Source organism: Sinohyriopsis cumingii, chromosome 1 (assembly GCF_028554795.1).
Source record: "Sinohyriopsis cumingii isolate HCF-2022 chromosome 1, ASM2855479v2, whole genome shotgun sequence".
NCBI lineage: Eukaryota > Metazoa > Mollusca > Bivalvia > Unionida > Unionidae > Sinohyriopsis > Sinohyriopsis cumingii.
In genome coordinates, this window is record NC_142961.1 from 66,516,177 (window position 1) to 66,538,968 (window position 22,792).

The following is a 22,792-nucleotide window of genomic DNA, read 5'->3' on the forward strand; positions in this document are numbered from 1 at the left end:
GTAGAACATCAAATTAAACTCCATCACAGTAGTAGACAACATGCAGATGAAAGATAGTAGAACATAAATTAAACTCCATCACAGTAGTAGACAACATGCAGATGAAAGATAGTAGAACATCAAATTAAACCCCATCACAGTAGTAGACAACATGCAGATGAAAGATAGTAGAACATAAATTAAACCCCATAACATTAGTAGACAACATGCAGATGAAAGATAGTAGAACATCAAATTAAACCCCATCACAGTAGTAGACAACATGCACATGAAAGATAGTAGAACATAAATTAAACTCCATCACAGTAGTAGACCATCATGCAGATGAAAGATAGTAGAACATCAAATTAAACCCCATCACAGTAGTAGACAGCATGCAGATGAAAGATAGTAGAACATCAAATTAAACCCCATCACAGTAGTAGACAACATGCAGATGAAAGATAGTAGAACATCAAATTAAACCCCATCCCATTAGTAGACCATCATGCAGATGAGAGATAGTAGAACATAAATTAAACCCCATCACAGTAGTAGACAACACGCAGATGAAAGATAGTAGAACATCAAATTAAACTCCATCACAGTAGTAGACAGCATGCAGATGAAAGATAGTAGAACATCAAATTAAACTCCATCACAGTAGTAGACAACATGCAGATGAAAGATAGTAGAACATCAAATTAAACCCCATCACAGTAGTAGACAACATGCAGATGAAAGATAGTAGAACATCAAATTAAACCCCATCACATTAGTAGACCATCATGCAGATGAGAGATAGTAGAACATAAATTAAACTCCATCACAGTAGTAGACAGCATGCAGATGAAAGATAGTAGAACATCAAATTAAACTCCATCACAGTAGTAGACAACATGCAGATGAAAGATAGTAGAACATCAAATTAAACTCCATCACAGTAGTAGACAACATGCAGATGAAAGATAGTAGAACATCAAATTAAACCCCATCACAGTAGTAGACAACATGCAGATGAAAGATAGTAGAACATCAAATTAAACCCCATCACATTAGTAGACCATCATGCAGATGAGAGATAGTAGAACATAAATTAAACTCCATCACAGTAGTAGACAGCATGCAGATGAAAGATAGTAGAAGATCAAATTAAACTCCATCACAGTAGTAGACAACATGTAGATGAAAGATAGTAGAACATAAATTAAACTCCATCACAGTAGTAGAGAACATGCAGATGAAAGATAGTAGAACATCAAATTAAACCCCATCACAGTAGTAGACAGCATGCAGATGAAAGATAGTAGAACATCAAATTAAACCCCATCGCATTAGTAGACAACATGCAGACGAAAGATAGTAGATCATAAATTAAACTCCATCACATTAGTAGACCATCATGCAGATGAAAGATAGTAGAACATCAAATTAAACTCCATCACAGTAGTAGACAACATGCAGATGACAGATAGTAGAACATAAATTAAACTCCATCACAGTAGTAGACAGCATGCAGATGAAAGATAGTAGAACATCAAATTTAACCCCATCACATTAGTAGACAACATGCAGATGAAAGATAGTAGATCATAAATTAAACTCCATCACATTAGTAGACCATCATGCAGATGAAAGATAGTAGAACATCAAATTAAACTCCATCACAGTAGTAGACAACATGCAGATGACAGATAGTAGAACATGAATTAAACTCCATCACAGTAGTAGACAACATGCAGATGAAAGATAGTAGAACATAAACTCCATCACAATAGTAGACAACATGCAGATGAAAGATAGTAGAACATAAATTAAACTCCATCACATTAGTAGACCATCATGCAGATGAAAGATAGTAGAACATCAAATTAAACTCCATCACAGTAGTAGACAACATGCAGATGACAGATAGTAGAACATGAATTAAACTCCATCACAGTAGTAGACAACATGCAGATGAAAGATAGTAGAACATAAACTCCATCACAGTAGTAGACAACATGCAGATGAAAGATAGTAGAACATAAATTAAACCCCATCACAGTAGTAGACAACATGCAGATGAAAGATAGTAGAACATAAATTAAACCCCATAACATTAGTAGACAACATGCAGACGAAAGACAGTAGAACATAAATTAAACCCAATCACATTAGTAGACAACATGCAGATGAAAGATAGGAGAACATCAAATTAAACTCCATCACAGTAGTAGACAACATGCAGATGATAGATAGTAGAACATGAATTAAACTCCATCACAGTAGCAGACAACATGCAGATGAAAGATTGTAGAACATAAACTCCATCACAGTAGTAGACAACATGCAGATGAAAGATTGTAGAACATCAAATTAAACCCCATCACAGTAGTAGACAACATGCAGATGAAAGATAGTAGAACATCAAATTAAACCCCATCACAGTAGTAGACAACATGCAGATGAAAGATGGTAGAACATCAAATTAAACCCCATCACAGTAGTAGACAACATGCGGATGAAAGATAGTAGAACATCAAATTAAACTCCATCACAGTAGTAGACAACATGCAGATCAAAGATAGTAGAACATCAAATTAAACTCCATCACAGTAGTAGACCATCATGCAGATGAAAGATAGTAGAACATCAAATTAAACCCCATCACAGTAGTAGACAGCATGCAGATGAAAGATAGTAGAACATCAAATTAAACCCCATCACAGTAGTAGACAACATGCAGATGAAAGATAGTAGAATATCAAATTAAACTCCATCACATTAGTAGACAACATGCAGATGAAAGATAGTAGAACATCAAATTAAACTCCATCACAGTAGTAGACCATCATGCAGATGAAAGATAGTAGAACATCAAATTAAACACCATCACAGTAGTAGACCATCATGCAGATGAGAGATAGTAGAACATCAAATTAAACACCATCACAGTAATAGACAACATGCAGATGAAAGATAGTAGAACATCAAATTAAACTCCATCACAGTAGTAGACAACATGCAGATCAAAGATAGTAGAACATCAAATTAAACTCCATCACAGTAGTAGACCATCATGCAGATGAAAGATAGTAGAACATCAAATTAAACCCCATCACAGTAGTAGACAACATGCAGATGAAAGATAGTAGAACATAAATTAAACCCCATCACAGTAGTAGACAACATGCAGATGAAAGATAGTAGAACATAAATTAAACCCCATAACATTAGTAGACAACATGCAGACGAAAGACAGTAGAACATAAATTAAACCCAATCACATTAGTAGACAACATGCAGATGAAAGATAGGAGAACATCAAATTAAACTCCATCACAGTAGTAGACAACATGCAGATGATAGATAGTAGAACATGAATTAAACTCCATCACAGTAGCAGACAACATGCAGATGAAAGATTGTAGAACATAAACTCCATCACAGTAGTAGACAACATGCAGATGAAAGATAGTAGAACATAAATTAAACTCCATCACATTAGTAGACAGCATGCAGATGAAAGATAGTAGAACATAAATTAAACCCCATCACAGTAGTAGACAACATGCAGACGAAAGACAGTAGAACATAAATTAAACCCAATCACATTAGTAGACAACATGCAGATGAAAGATAGGAGAACATCAAATTAAACCCAATCACATTAGTAGACAACATGCAGATGAAAGATAGTAGAACATCAAATTAAACCCCATCGCAGTAGTAGACAACATGCAAATGAAAGATAGTAGAACATAGATTAAACCCCATCACATTAGTAGACAATATGCAGATGAAAGATAGTAAAACATCAAATTAAACCCCATCACAGTAGTAGACAACATGCAGATGAAAGATAGTAAAACATCAAATTAAACCCCATCACATTAGTAGACAACATGCAGATGAAAGATTGTAGAACATCAAATTAAACCCCATCACAGTAGTAGACAACATGCAGATGAAAGATAGTAGAACATCAAATTAAACCCCATCACAGTAGTAGACAACATGCAGATGAAAGATGGTAGAACATCAAATTAAACCCCATCACAGTAGTAGACAACATGCGGATGAAAGATAGTAGAACATCAAATTAAACTCCATCACAGTAGTAGACAACATGCAGATCAAAGATAGTAGAACATCAAATTAAACTCCATCACAGTAGTAGACCATCATGCAGATGAAAGATAGTAGAACATCAAATTAAACCCCATCACAGTAGTAGACAGCATGCAGATGAAAGATAGTAGAACATCAAATTAAACCCCATCACAGTAGTAGACAACATGCAGATGAAAGATAGTAGAATATCAAATTAAACTCCATCACATTAGTAGACAACATGCAGAGGAAGGATAGTAGAACATAAATTAAACTCCATCACAGTAGTAGACAACATGCAGATGAAAGATAGTAGAACATCAAATTAAACTCCATCACAGTAGTAGACCATCATGCAGATGAAAGATAGTAGAACATCAAATTAAACACCATCACAGTAGTAGACCATCATGCAGATGAGAGATAGTAGAACATCAAATTAAACACCATCACAGTAATAGACAACATGCAGATGAAAGATAGTAGAACATCAAATTAAACTCCATCACAGTAGTAGACAACATGCAGATGAAAGATAGTAGAACATCAAATTAAACTCCATCACAGTAGTAGACCATCATGCAGATGAAAGATAGTAGAACATCAAATTAAACCCCATCACAGTAGTAGACAACATGCAGATGAAAGATAGTAGAATATCAAATTAAACTCCATCACAGTAGTAGACCATCATGCAGATGAAAGATAGTAGAACATCAAATTAAACTCCATCACAGTAGTAGACAACATGCAGATGACAGATAGTAGAACATCAAATTAAACCCCATCACAGTAGTAGACAACATGCAGATGAAAGATAGTAGAATATCAAATTAAACTCCATCACAGTAGTAGACCATCATGCAGATGAAAGATAGTAAAACATCAAATTAAACCCCATCACATTAGTAGACAACATGCAGATGAAAGATTGTAGAACATCAAATTAAACCCCATCACAGTAGTAGACAACATGCAGATGAAAGATAGTAGAACATCAAATTAAACCCCATCACAGTAGTAGACAACATGCAGATGAAAGATGGTAGGACATCAAATTAAACCCCATCACAGTAGTAGACAACATGCAGATGAAAGATGGTAGAACATCAAATTAAACCCCATCACAGTAGTAAACAACATGTGGATGAAAGATGGTAGAACATCAAATTAAACCCCATCACATTAGTAGACAACATGCAGATGAAAGATAGTAGAACATCATATTAAACCCCATCACAGTAGTAGACAGCATGCAGATGAAAGATAGTAGAACATCAAATTAAACTCCATCACAGTAGTAGACAACATGTAGATGAAAGATAGTAGAACATAAATTAAACTCCATCACAGTAGTAGAGAACATGCAGATGAAAGATAGTAGAACATCAAATTAAACCCCATCACAGTAGTAGACAGCATGCAGATGAAAGATAGTAGAACATCAAATTAAACCCCATCGCATTAGTAGACAACATGCAGACGAAAGATAGTAGATCATAAATTAAACTCCATCACATTAGTAGACCATCATGCAGATGAAAGATAGTAGAACATCAAATTAAACTCCATCACAGTAGTAGACAACATGCAGATGACAGATAGTAGAACATAAATTAAACTCCATCACAGTAGTAGACAGCATGCAGATGAAAGATAGTAGAACATCAAATTTAACCCCATCACATTAGTAGACAACATGCAGATGAAAGATAGTAGATCATAAATTAAACTCCATCACATTAGTAGACCATCATGCAGATGAAAGATAGTAGAACATCAAATTAAACTCCATCACAGTAGTAGACAACATGCAGATGACAGATAGTAGAACATGAATTAAACTCCATCACAGTAGTAGACAACATGCAGATGAAAGATAGTAGAACATAAACTCCATCACGGTAGTAGACAACATGCAGATGAAAGATAGGAGAACATCAAATTAAACTCCATCACAGTAGTAGACAACATGCAGATGAAAGATAGTAGAACATGAATTAAACCCAATCACATTAGTAGACAACATGCAGATGAAAGATAGGAGAACATAAATTAAACTCCATCACATTAGTAGACAACATGCAGATGAAAGATAGGAGAACATCAAATTAAACTCCATCACAGTAGTAGACAACATGCAGATGATAGATAGTAGAACATGAATTAAACTCCATCACAGTAGCAGACAACATGCAGATGAAAGATTGTAGAACATAAACTCCATCACAGTAGTAGACAACATGCAGATGAAAGATAGTAGAACATAAATTAAACTCCATCACATTAGTAGACAGCATGCAGATGAAAGATAGTAGAACATAAATTAAACCCCATCACAGTAGTAGACAACATGCAGACGAAAGACAGTAGAACATAAATTAAACCCAATCACATTAGTAGACAACATGCAGATGAAAGATAGGAGAACATCAAATTAAACCCAATCACATTAGTAGACAACATGCAGATGAAAGATAGTAGAACATCAAATTAAACCCCATCACAGTAGTAGACAACATGCAAATGAAAGATAGTAGAACATAGATTAAACCCCATCACATTAGTAGACAATATGCAGATGAAAGATAGTAAAACATCAAATTAAACCCCATCACAGTAGTAGACAACATGCAGATGAAAGATAGTAGAACATCAAATTAAACCCCATCACATTAGTAGACAACATGCAGATGAAAGATTGTAGAACATCAAATTAAACCCCATCACAGTAGTAGACAACATGCAGATGAAAGATAGTAGAACATCAAATTAAACCCCATCACAGTAGTAGACAACATGCAGATGAAAGATGGTAGAACATCAAATTAAACCCCATCACAGTAGTAGACAACATGCGGATGAAAGATAGTAGAACATCAAATTAAACCCCATCACAGTAGTAGACAGCATGCAGATGAACGATAGTAGAACATCAAATTAAACCCCATCACAGTAGTAGACAGCATGCAGATGAAAGATAGTAGAACATCAAATTAAACTCCATCACAGTAGTAGACAGCATGCAGATGAAAGATAGTAGAACATCAAATTAAACTCCATCACATTAGTAGACAACATGCAGATGAAAGATAGTAGAACATCAAATTAAACCCCATCACAGTAGTAGACAACATGCAGATGAAAGATAGTAGAACATCAAATTAAACCCCATCACAGTAGTAGACAGCATGCAGATGAAAGATAGTAGAACATCAAATTAAACCCCATCACAGTAGTAGACAACATGCAGATGAAAGATAGTAGAACATAAATTAAGCCCCGTCACAGTAGTAGACAACATGCACATGAAAGATAGTAGAACATCAAATTAAACCCCATCACATTAGTAGACCATCATGCAGATGAGAGATAGTAGAACATAAATTAAACTCCATCACAGTAGTAGACAGCATGCAGATGAAAGATAGTAGAACATCAAATTAAACTCCATCACATTAGTAGACAACATGCAGATGAAAGATAGTAGAACATCAAATTAAACCCCATCACAGTAGTAGACAACATGCAGATGAAAGATAGTAGAACATCAAATTAAACTCCATCACAGTAGTAGACAACATGCAGATGAAAGATAGTAGAACATAAATTAAACTCCATCACAGTAGTAGACAACATGCAGATGAAAGATAGTAGAACATCAAATTAAACCCCATCACAGTAGTAGACAACATGCAGATGAAAGATAGTAGAACATAAATTAAACCCCATAACATTAGTAGACAACATGCAGATGAAAGATAGTAGAACATCAAATTAAACCCCATCACAGTAGTAGACAACATGCACATGAAAGATAGTAGAACATAAATTAAACTCCATCACAGTAGTAGACCATCATGCAGATGAAAGATAGTAGAACATCAAATTAAACCCCATCACAGTAGTAGACAGCATGCAGATGAAAGATAGTAGAACATCAAATTAAACCCCATCACAGTAGTAGACAACATGCAGATGAAAGATAGTAGAACATCAAATTAAACCCCATCACATTAGTAGACCATCATGCAGATGAGAGATAGTAGAACATAAATTAAACCCCATCACAGTAGTAGACAACACGCAGATGAAAGATAGTAGAACATCAAATTAAACTCCATCACAGTAGTAGACAGCATGCAGATGAAAGATAGTAGAACATCAAATTAAACTCCATCACAGTAGTAGACAACATGCAGATGAAAGATAGTAGAACATCAAATTAAACCCCATCACAGTAGTAGACAACATGCAGATGAAAGATAGTAGAACATCAAATTAAACCCCATCACATTAGTAGACCATCATGCAGATGAGAGATAGTAGAACATAAATTAAACTCCATCACAGTAGTAGACAGCATGCAGATGAAAGATAGTAGAACATCAAATTAAACTCCATCACAGTAGTAGACAACATGCAGATGAAAGATAGTAGAACATCAAATTAAACTCCATCACAGTAGTAGACAACATGCAGATGAAAGATAGTAGAACATCAAATTAAACCCCATCACAGTAGTAGACAACATGCAGATCAAAGATAGTAGAACATCAAATTAAACCCCATCACATTAGTAGACCATCATGCAGATGAGAGATAGTAGAACATAAATTAAACTCCATCACAGTAGTAGACAGCATGCAGATGAAAGATAGTAGAACATCAAATTAAACCCCATCACATTAGTAGACCATCATGCAGATGAGAGATAGTAGAACATAAATTAAACTCCATCACAGTAGTAGACAGCATGCAGATGAAAGATAGTAGAACATCAAATTAAACTCCATCACATTAGTAGACAACATGCAGATGAAAGATAGTAGAACATCAAATTAAACCCCATCACAGTAGTAGACAACATGCAGATGAAAGATAGTAGAACATCAAATTAAACTCCATCACAGTAGTAGACAACATGCAGATGAAAGATAGTAGAACATAAATTAAACTCCATCACAGTAGTAGACAACATGCAGATGAAAGATAGTAGAACATCAAATTAAACCCCATCACAGTAGTAGACAACATGCAGATGAAAGATAGTAGAACATAAATTAAACCCCATAACATTAGTAGACAACATGCAGATGAAAGATAGTAGAACATCAAATTAAACCCCATCACAGTAGTAGACAACATGCACATGAAAGATAGTAGAACATAAATTAAACTCCATCACAGTAGTAGACCATCATGCAGATGAAAGATAGTAGAACATCAAATTAAACCCCATCACAGTAGTAGACAGCATGCAGATGAAAGATAGTAGAACATCAAATTAAACCCCATCACAGTAGTAGACAACATGCAGATGAAAGATAGTAGAACATCAAATTAAACCCCATCCCATTAGTAGACCATCATGCAGATGAGAGATAGTAGAACATAAATTAAACCCCATCACAGTAGTAGACAACACGCAGATGAAAGATAGTAGAACATCAAATTAAACTCCATCACAGTAGTAGACAGCATGCAGATGAAAGATAGTAGAACATCAAATTAAACTCCATCACAGTAGTAGACAACATGCAGATGAAAGATAGTAGAACATCAAATTAAACCCCATCACAGTAGTAGACAACATGCAGATGAAAGATAGTAGAACATCAAATTAAACCCCATCACATTAGTAGACCATCATGCAGATGAGAGATAGTAGAACATAAATTAAACTCCATCACAGTAGTAGACAGCATGCAGATGAAAGATAGTAGAACATCAAATTAAACTCCATCACAGTAGTAGACAACATGCAGATGAAAGATAGTAGAACATCAAATTAAACTCCATCACAGTAGTAGACAACATGCAGATGAAAGATAGTAGAACATCAAATTAAACCCCATCACAGTAGTAGACAACATGCAGATGAAAGATAGTAGAACATCAAATTAAACCCCATCACATTAGTAGACCATCATGCAGATGAGAGATAGTAGAACATAAATTAAACTCCATCACAGTAGTAGACAGCATGCAGATGAAAGATAGTAGAAGATCAAATTAAACTCCATCACAGTAGTAGACAACATGTAGATGAAAGATAGTAGAACATAAATTAAACTCCATCACAGTAGTAGAGAACATGCAGATGAAAGATAGTAGAACATCAAATTAAACCCCATCACAGTAGTAGACAGCATGCAGATGAAAGATAGTAGAACATCAAATTAAACCCCATCGCATTAGTAGACAACATGCAGACGAAAGATAGTAGATCATAAATTAAACTCCATCACATTAGTAGACCATCATGCAGATGAAAGATAGTAGAACATCAAATTAAACTCCATCACAGTAGTAGACAACATGCAGATGACAGATAGTAGAACATAAATTAAACTCCATCACAGTAGTAGACAGCATGCAGATGAAAGATAGTAGAACATCAAATTTAACCCCATCACATTAGTAGACAACATGCAGATGAAAGATAGTAGATCATAAATTAAACTCCATCACATTAGTAGACCATCATGCAGATGAAAGATAGTAGAACATCAAATTAAACTCCATCACAGTAGTAGACAACATGCAGATGACAGATAGTAGAACATGAATTAAACTCCATCACAGTAGTAGACAACATGCAGATGAAAGATAGTAGAACATAAACTCCATCACAATAGTAGACAACATGCAGATGAAAGATAGTAGAACATAAATTAAACTCCATCACATTAGTAGACCATCATGCAGATGAAAGATAGTAGAACATCAAATTAAACTCCATCACAGTAGTAGACAACATGCAGATGACAGATAGTAGAACATGAATTAAACTCCATCACAGTAGTAGACAACATGCAGATGAAAGATAGTAGAACATAAACTCCATCACAGTAGTAGACAACATGCAGATGAAAGATAGTAGAACATAAATTAAACCCCATCACAGTAGTAGACAACATGCAGATGAAAGATAGTAGAACATAAATTAAACCCCATAACATTAGTAGACAACATGCAGACGAAAGACAGTAGAACATAAATTAAACCCAATCACATTAGTAGACAACATGCAGATGAAAGATAGGAGAACATCAAATTAAACTCCATCACAGTAGTAGACAACATGCAGATGATAGATAGTAGAACATGAATTAAACTCCATCACAGTAGCAGACAACATGCAGATGAAAGATTGTAGAACATAAACTCCATCACAGTAGTAGACAACATGCAGATGAAAGATAGTAGAACATAAATTAAACTCCATCACATTAGTAGACAGCATGCAGATGAAAGATAGTAGAACATAAATTAAACCCCATCACAGTAGTAGACAACATGCAGACGAAAGACAGTAGAACATAAATTAAACCCAATCACATTAGTAGACAACATGCAGATGAAAGATAGGAGAACATCAAATTAAACCCAATCACATTAGTAGACAACATGCAGATGAAAGATAGTAGAACATCAAATTAAACCCCATCACAGTAGTAGACAACATGCAAATGAAAGATAGTAGAACATAGATTAAACCCCATCACATTAGTAGACAATATGCAGATGAAAGATAGTAAAACATCAAATTAAACCCCATCACAGTAGTAGACAACATGCAGATGAAAGATAGTAAAACATCAAATTAAACCCCATCACATTAGTAGACAACATGCAGATGAAAGATTGTAGAACATCAAATTAAACCCCATCACAGTAGTAGACAACATGCAGATGAAAGATAGTAGAACATCAAATTAAACCCCATCACAGTAGTAGACAACATGCAGATGAAAGATGGTAGAACATCAAATTAAACCCCATCACAGGAGTAGACAACATGCGGATGAAAGATAGTAGAACATCAAATTAAACTCCATCACAGTAGTAGACAACATGCAGATCAAAGATAGTAGAACATCAAATTAAACTCCATCACAGTAGTAGACCATCATGCAGATGAAAGATAGTAGAACATCAAATTAAACCCCATCACAGTAGTAGACAGCATGCAGATGAAAGATAGTAGAACATCAAATTAAACCCCATCACAGTAGTAGACAACATGCAGATGAAAGATAGTAGAATATCAAATTAAACTCCATCACATTAGTAGACAACATGCAGATGAAAGATAGTAGAACATCAAATTAAACTCCATCACAGTAGTAGACCATCATGCAGATGAAAGATAGTAGAACATCAAATTAAACACCATCACAGTAGTAGACCATCATGCAGATGAGAGATAGTAGAACATCAAATTAAACACCATCACAGTAATAGACAACATGCAGATGAAAGATAGTAGAACATCAAATTAAACTCCATCACAGTAGTAGACAACATGCAGATCAAAGATAGTAGAACATCAAATTAAACTCCATCACAGTAGTAGACCATCATGCAGATGAAAGATAGTAGAACATCAAATTAAACCCCATCACAGTAGTAGACAACATGCAGATGAAAGATAGTAGAACATAAATTAAACCCCATCACAGTAGTAGACAACATGCAGATGAAAGATAGTAGAACATAAATTAAACCCCATAACATTAGTAGACAACATGCAGACGAAAGACAGTAGAACATAAATTAAACCCAATCACATTAGTAGACAACATGCAGATGAAAGATAGGAGAACATCAAATTAAACTCCATCACAGTAGTAGACAACATGCAGATGATAGATAGTAGAACATGAATTAAACTCCATCACAGTAGCAGACAACATGCAGATGAAAGATTGTAGAACATAAACTCCATCACAGTAGTAGACAACATGCAGATGAAAGATAGTAGAACATAAATTAAACTCCATCACATTAGTAGACAGCATGCAGATGAAAGATAGTAGAACATAAATTAAACCCCATCACAGTAGTAGACAACATGCAGACGAAAGACAGTAGAACATAAATTAAACCCAATCACATTAGTAGACAACATGCAGATGAAAGATAGGAGAACATCAAATTAAACCCAATCACATTAGTAGACAACATGCAGATGAAAGATAGTAGAACATCAAATTAAACCCCATCGCAGTAGTAGACAACATGCAAATGAAAGATAGTAGAACATAGATTAAACCCCATCACATTAGTAGACAATATGCAGATGAAAGATAGTAAAACATCAAATTAAACCCCATCACAGTAGTAGACAACATGCAGATGAAAGATAGTAAAACATCAAATTAAACCCCATCACATTAGTAGACAACATGCAGATGAAAGATTGTAGAACATCAAATTAAACCCCATCACAGTAGTAGACAACATGCAGATGAAAGATAGTAGAACATCAAATTAAACCCCATCACAGTAGTAGACAACATGCAGATGAAAGATGGTAGAACATCAAATTAAACCCCATCACAGTAGTAGACAACATGCGGATGAAAGATAGTAGAACATCAAATTAAACTCCATCACAGTAGTAGACAACATGCAGATCAAAGATAGTAGAACATCAAATTAAACTCCATCACAGTAGTAGACCATCATGCAGATGAAAGATAGTAGAACATCAAATTAAACCCCATCACAGTAGTAGACAGCATGCAGATGAAAGATAGTAGAACATCAAATTAAACCCCATCACAGTAGTAGACAACATGCAGATGAAAGATAGTAGAATATCAAATTAAACTCCATCACATTAGTAGACAACATGCAGAGGAAGGATAGTAGAACATAAATTAAACTCCATCACAGTAGTAGACAACATGCAGATGAAAGATAGTAGAACATCAAATTAAACTCCATCACAGTAGTAGACCATCATGCAGATGAAAGATAGTAGAACATCAAATTAAACACCATCACAGTAGTAGACCATCATGCAGATGAGAGATAGTAGAACATCAAATTAAACACCATCACAGTAATAGACAACATGCAGATGAAAGATAGTAGAACATCAAATTAAACTCCATCACAGTAGTAGACAACATGCAGATGAAAGATAGTAGAACATCAAATTAAACTCCATCACAGTAGTAGACCATCATGCAGATGAAAGATAGTAGAACATCAAATTAAACCCCATCACAGTAGTAGACAACATGCAGATGAAAGATAGTAGAATATCAAATTAAACTCCATCACAGTAGTAGACCATCATGCAGATGAAAGATAGTAGAACATCAAATTAAACCCCATCACAGTAGTAGACAGCATGCAGATGAAAGATAGTAGAACATCAAATTAAACCCCATCACAGTAGTAGACAGCATGCAGATGAAAGATAGTAGAACATCAAATTAAACCCCATCGCATTAGTAGACAACATGCAGACGAAAGATAGTAGATCATAAATTAAACTCCATCACATTAGTAGACCATCATGCAGATGAAAGATAGTAGAACATCAAATTAAACTCCATCACAGTAGTAGACAACATGCAGATGACAGATAGTAGAACATAAATTAAACTCCATCACAGTAGTAGACAGCATGCAGATGAAAGATAGTAGAACATCAAATTTAACCCCATCACATTAGTAGACAACATGCAGATGAAAGATAGTAGATCATAAATTAAACTCCATCACATTAGTAGACCATCATGCAGATGAAAGATAGTAGAACATCAAATTAAACTCCATCACAGTAGTAGACAACATGCAGATGACAGATAGTAGAACATGAATTAAACTCCATCACAGTAGTAGACAACATGCAGATGAAAGATAGTAGAACATAAACTCCATCACGGTAGTAGACAACATGCAGATGAAAGATAGGAGAACATCAAATTAAACTCCATCACAGTAGTAGACAACATGCAGATGAAAGATAGTAGAACATGAATTAAACCCAATCACATTAGTAGACAACATGCAGATGAAAGATAGGAGAACATAAATTAAACTCCATCACATTAGTAGACAACATGCAGATGAAAGATAGGAGAACATCAAATTAAACTCCATCACAGTAGTAGACAACATGCAGATGATAGATAGTAGAACATGAATTAAACTCCATCACAGTAGCAGACAACATGCAGATGAAAGATTGTAGAACATAAACTCCATCACAGTAGTAGACAACATGCAGATGAAAGATAGTAGAACATAAATTAAACTCCATCACATTAGTAGACAGCATGCAGATGAAAGATAGTAGAACATAAATTAAACCCCATCACAGTAGTAGACAACATGCAGACGAAAGACAGTAGAACATAAATTAAACCCAATCACATTAGTAGACAACATGCAGATGAAAGATAGGAGAACATCAAATTAAACCCAATCACATTAGTAGACAACATGCAGATGAAAGATAGTAGAACATCAAATTAAACCCCATCACAGTAGTAGACAACATGCAAATGAAAGATAGTAGAACATAGATTAAACCCCATCACATTAGTAGACAATATGCAGATGAAAGATAGTAAAACATCAAATTAAACCCCATCACAGTAGTAGACAACATGCAGATGAAAGATAGTAGAACATCAAATTAAACCCCATCACATTAGTAGACAACATGCAGATGAAAGATTGTAGAACATCAAATTAAACCCCATCACAGTAGTAGACAACATGCAGATGAAAGATAGTAGAACATCAAATTAAACCCCATCACAGTAGTAGACAACATGCAGATGAAAGATGGTAGAACATCAAATTAAACCCCATCACAGTAGTAGACAACATGCGGATGAAAGATAGTAGAACATCAAATTAAACTCCATCACAGTAGTAGACAACATGCAGATCAAAGATAGTAGAACGTCAAATTAAACTCCATCACAGTAGTAGACCATCATGCAGATGAAAGATAGTAGAACATCAAATTAAACCCCATCACAGTAGTAGACAGCATGCAGATGAAAGATAGTAGAACATCAAATTAAACCCCATCACAGTAGTAGACAACATGCAGATGAAAGATAGTAGAATATCAAATTAAACTCCATCACATTAGTAGACAACATGCAGAGGAAGGATAGTAGAACATAAATTAAACTCCATCACAGTAGTAGACAACATGCAGATGAAAGATAGTAGAACATCAAATTAAACTCCATCACAGTAGTAGACCATCATGCAGATGAAAGATAGTAGAACATCAAATTAAACACCATCACAGTAGTAGACCATCATGCAGATGAGAGATAGTAGAACATCAAATTAAACACCATCACAGTAATAGACAACATGCAGATGAAAGATAGTAGAACATCAAATTAAACTCCATCATAGTAGTAGACAACATGCAGATCAAAGATAGTAGAACATCAAATTAAACTCCATCACAGTAGTAGACCATCATGCAGATGAAAGATAGTAGAACATCAAATTAAACCCCATCACAGTAGTAGACAACATGCAGATGAAAGATAGTTGAATATCAAATTAAACTCCATCACAGTAGTAGACCATCATGCAGATGAAAGATAGTAGAACATCAAATTAAACTCCATCACAGTAGTAGACAACATGCAGATGACAGATAGTAGAACATCAAATTAAACCCCATCACAGTAGTAGACAACATGCAGATGAAAGATAGTAGAATATCAAATTAAACTCCATCACAGTAGTAGACCATCATGCAGATGAAAGATAGTAAAACATCAAATTAAACCCCATCACATTAGTAGACAACATGCAGATGAAAGATTGTAGAACATCAAATTAAACTCCATCACAGTAGTAGACAACATGCAGATGAAAGATAGTAGAACATCAAATTAAACCCCATCACAGTAGTAGACAACATGCAGATGAAAGATGGTAGGACATCAAATTAAACCCCATCACAGTAGTAGACAACATGCAGATGAAAGATGGTAGAACATCAAATTAAACCCCATCACAGTAGTAAACAACATGTGGATGAAAGATGGTAGAACATCAAATTAAACCCCATCACATTAGTAGACAACATGCAGATGAAAGATAGGAGAACATCATATTAAACCCCATCACAGTAGTAGACAACATGCAGATGAAAGATAGTAGAATATCAAATTAAACACCATCACATTAGTAGACAACATGCAGATGAAAGATAGTAGAACATCAAATTAAACCCCATCACAGTAGTAGACCATCATGCAGATGAGAGATAGTAGAACATCAAATTAAACACCATCACAGTAATAGACAACATGCAGATGAAAGATAGTAGAACATCAAATTAAACTCCATCACAGTAGTAGACAACATGCAGATCAAAGATAGTAGAACATCAAATTAAACTCCATCACAGTAGTAGACCATCATGCAGATGAGAGATAGTAGAACATCAAATTAAACACCATCACAGTAATAGACAACATGCAGATGAAAGATAGTAGAACATCAAATTAAACTCCATCACAGTAGTAGACAACATGCAGATGAAAGATAGTAGAATATCAAATTAAACACCATCACATTAGTAGACAACATGCAGATGAAAGATAGTAGAACATCAAATTAAACCCCATCACAGTAGTAGACAACATGCAGATGAAAGATAGTAGAACATCAAATTAAACCCCATCACAGTAGTAGACAACATGCAGATGAAAAATAGTAGAACATAAATTAAACCCCATCACATTAGTAGACAACATGCAGATGAAAGATAGTAGAACATCAAATTAAACCCCATCACAGTAGTAGACAACATGCGGATGAAAGATGGTAGAACATCAAATTAAACCCCATCACTTTAGTAGACAAGATGCAGATGAAAGATAGTATAATATCAAATTAAACCCCATCACAGTAGTAGACAACATGCAGATGAAAGATAGTAGAACATAAATTAAACACCATCACAGTAGTAGACAACATGCAGATGAAAGATAGTAGAACATCAAATTAAACCCCTTCACAGTAGTAGACAACATGCAGATGAAAGATAGTAGCCATCACAGTAGTAGACATCATGCAGATGAAAGATGGTAGAACATCAAATTAAACCCCATCACAGTAGTAGACAGCATGCAGATGAAGGATGGTAGAACATCAAATTAAACCCCATCACAGTAGTAGACAGCATGCAGATGAAAGATAGTAGAACATCAAATTAAACCCCATCACAGTAGTAGACAGCATGCAGATGAAAGATGGTAAACTTCAAATTAAACCCCATCACAGTAGTAGACAACATGCAGATGAAAGATAGTAGCCATCACAGTAGTAGACATCATGCAGATGAAAGATGGTAGAACATCCAATTAAACCCCATCACAGTAGTAGACAGCATGCAGATGAAAGATAGTAGAACATCAAATTAAACCCCATCACAGTAGTAGACAACATGCAGATGACAGATAGTAGAACATAAATTAAACCCCATCACAGTAGTAGACAACATGCAGATGAAAGATAGTAGAACATAAATTAAACCCCATCACAGTAGTAGACAACATGCAGATGAAAGATAGTAGAACATAAATTAAACTCCATCACATTAGTAGACCATCATGCAGATGAAAGATAGTAGAACATAAATTAAACCCCATCACATTAGTAGACAACATGCAGATGACAGATAGTAGAACATAAATTAAACCCCATCACAGTAGTAGACAACATGCAGATGAAAGATAGTAGAACATCAAATTAAACCCCATCACAGTAGTAGACAACATGCAGATGAAAGATAGTAGAACATAACATAAACTCCATCACAGTAGTAGACAACATGCAGATGAAAGATAGTAGAACATAAATTAAACTCCATCACATTAGTAGACAACATGCAGATGAAAGATAGTAGAACATCAAATTAAACCCCATCACAGTAGTAGACAACATGCAGATGAAAGATAGTAGAACATAAATTAAACCCCATCACAGTAGTAGACAGCATGCAGATGAAAGATAGTAGAACATCAAATTAAACCCCATCACAGTAGTAGACAGCATGCAGATGAAAGATAGTAGAACATCAAATTAAACTCCATCACAGTAGTAGACAACATGCAGATGAAAGATAGTAGAACATAAATTAAACCCCATCACAGTAGTAGACAAGATGCAGATGAAAGATGGTAGAACATCAAATTAAACCCCATCACAGTAGTAGACAACATGCAGATGAAAGATAGTAGCCATCACAGTAGTAGACATCATGCAGATGAAAGATGGTAGAACATCAAATTAAACCCCATCACAGTAGTAGACAGCATGCAGATGAAAGATGGTAGAACATCAAATTAAACCCCATCACAGTAGTAGACAGCATGCAGATGAAAGATAGTAGAACATCAAATTAAACCCCATCACAGTAGTAGACAGCATGCAGATGAAAGATGGTAAACTTCAAATTAAACCCCATCACAGTAGTAGACAACATGCAGATGAAAGATAGTAGCCATCACAGTAGTAGACATCATGCAGATGAAAGATGGTAGAACATCCAATTAAACCCCATCACAGTAGTAGACAGCATGCAGATGAAAGATAGTAGAACATCAAATTAAACTCCATCACAGTAGTAGACAACATGCAGATGAAAGATAGTAGAACATAAATTAAACTCCATCACATTAGTAGACAACATGCAGATGAAAGATAGTAGAACATCCAGTTAAACCCCATCACAGTAGTAGACATCATGCAGATGAAAGATAGTAGAACATCAAATTAAACTCCATCACAGTAGTAGACAGCATGCAGATGAAAGATAGTAGAACATCAAATTAAACTCCATCACAGTAGTAGACAACATGCAGATGACAGATAGTAGAACATCAAATTTAACCCCATCACAGTAGTAGACAACATGCAGATGAAAGATAGTAGAACATCCAATTAAACCCCATCACAGTAGTAGACATCATGCAGATGAAAGATAGTAGAACATCAAATTAAACTCCATCACAGTAGTAGACAACATGCAGATGAAAGATAGTAGCCATCACAGTAGTAGACATCATGCAGATGAAAGATGGTAGAACATCCAATTAAACCCCATCACAGTAGTAGACAGCATGCAGATGAAAGATAGTAGAACATCAAATTAAACCCCATCACAGTAGTAGACAACATGCAGATGACAGATAGTAGAACATAAATTAAACCCCATCACAGTAGTGGACAACATGCAGATGAAAGATAGTAGAACATAAATTAAACCCCATCACAGTAGTAGACAACATGCAGATGAAAGATAGTAGAACATAAATTAAACTCCATCACATTAGTAGACCATCATGCAGATGAAAGATAGTAGAACATAAATTAAACCCCATCACATTAGTAGACAACATGCAGATGACAGATAGTAGAACATAAATTAAACCCCATCACAGTAGTAGACAACATGCAGATGAAAGATAGTAGAACATCAAATTAAACCCCATCACAGTAGTAGACAACATGCAGATGAAAGATAGTAGAACATAACATAAACTCCATCACAGTAGTAGACAACATGCAGATGAAAGATAGTAGAACATAAATTAAACTCCATCACATTAGTAGACAACATGCAGATGAAAGATAGTAGAACATCAAATTAAACCCCATCACAGTAGTAGACAACATGCAGATGAAAGATAGTAGAACATAAATTAAACCCCATCACAGTAGTAGACAGCATGCAGATGAAAGATAGTAGAACATCAAATTAAACCCCATCACAGTAGTAGACAGCATGCAGATGAAAGATAGTAGAACATCAAATTAAACTCCATCACAGTAGTAGACAACATGCAGATGAAAGATAGTAGAACATAAATTAAACCCCATCACAGTAGTAGACAACATGCAGATGAAAGATGGTAGAACATCAAATTAAACCCCATCACAGTAGTAGACAACATGCAGATGAAAGATAGTAGCCATCACAGTAGTAGACATCATGCAGATGAAAGATGGTAGAACATCAAATTAAACCCCATCACAGTAGTAGACAGCATGCAGATGAAAGATGGTAGAACATCAAATTAAACCCCATCACAGTAGTAGACAGCATGCAGATGAAAGATAGTAGAACATCAAATTAAACCCCATCACAGTAGTAGACAGCATGCAGATGAAAGATGGTAAACTTCAAATTAAACCCCATCACAGTAGTAGACAACATGCAGATGAAAGATAGTAGCCATCACAGTAGTAGACATCATGCAGATGAAAGATGGTAGAACATCCAATTAAACCCCATCACAGTAGTAGACAGCATGCAGATGAAAGATAGTAGAACATCAAATTAAACTCCATCACAGTAGTAGACAACATGCAGATGAAAGATAGTAGAACATAAATTAAACTCCATCACATTAGTAGACAACATGCAGATGAAAGATAGTAGAACATCCAGTTAAACCCCATCACAGTAGTAGACATCATGCAGATGAAAGATAGTAGAACATCAAATTAAACTCCATCACAGTAGTAGACAGCATGCAGATGAAAGATAGTAGAACATCAAATTAAACTCCATCACAGTAGTAGACAACATGCAGATGACAGATAGTAGAACATCAAATTTAACCCCATCACAGTAGTAGACAACATGCAGATGAAAGATAGTAGAACATCCAATTAAACCCCATCACAGTAGTAGACATCATGCAGATGAAAGATAGTAGAACATCAAATTAAACTCCATCACAGTAGTAGACAGCATGCAGATGAAAGATAGTAGAACATCAAATTAAACTCCATCACAGTAGTAGACAACATGCAGATGACAGATAGTAGAACATGAAATTTAACCCCATCATAGTAGTAGACAACATGCAGATGAAAGATAGTAGAACATAAATTAAACCCCATCACAGTAGTAGACAGCATGCAGATGAAAGATAGTAGAACATCAAATTAAACTCCATCACAGTAGTAGACAACATGCAGATGAAAGATAGTAGAACATCAAATTAAACTCCATCACAGTAGTAGACAACATGCAGATGAAAGATAGTAGAACATCAAATTAAACCCCATCACAGTAGTAGACAACATGCAGATGAAAGATAGTAGAACATCAAATTAAACCCCATCACAGTAGTAGACAACATGCAGATGAAAGATAGTAGAACATAATTTAAACCCCATCACAGTAGTAGACAGCATGCAGATGAAAGATAGTAGAACATCAAATTAAACCCCATCACAGTAGTAGACAGCATGCAGATGAAAGATAGTAGAACATCAAATTAAACTCCATCACAGTAGTAGACAACATGCAGATGAAAGATAGTAGAACATCAAATTAAACTCCATCACAGTAGTAGACAACATGCAGATGAAAGATAGTAGAACATAAATTAAACCCCATCACAGTAGTAGACAACATGCAGATGAAAGATAGTAGAACATAATTTAAACCCCATCACAGTAGTAGACCATCATGCAGATGAAAGATAGTAGAACATCAAATTAAACCCCATCACAGTAGTAGACAACATGCAGATGAAAGATAGTAGAACATCAAATTAAACCCCATCACAGTAGTAGACAACATGCAGAGGACCATTTTTGTTTAAATGTATGAATATATGTTACATATCACTGAGAGGAGTACACTTAATAATATAAATATGGAACATTGCTATTGTATTGTTTAAAAATTATGTCAGTGACTACAGCTGATTAAAAGATGACAGTAGTATATCATGCAGCTAAAGTAGCTACGATGTCATAGCCTCAACTTGATTTGTTGTGGTTGAGGCTATGAACTGATCCCATATCATGTAATGGAGCAAAAAAAATCATCACTAAAGTCAGAGAAACAAACAGTGTAGAAATCTACTACATAAGTATAATCATGTTGTGAACGAAG

At 35.1% G+C, this 22,792-nt stretch overlaps 1 protein-coding gene across 4 annotated transcripts in view; it reads left to right on the top strand.

Moving 5' to 3' along the window:
* LOC149807038 (nucleoprotein TPR-like) overlaps positions 1-22,792 on the top strand; it is a 293,006-nt gene that overhangs the window by 183,768 nt on the left and 86,446 nt on the right. The gene's annotated exons all lie outside the window — the stretch shown is intronic.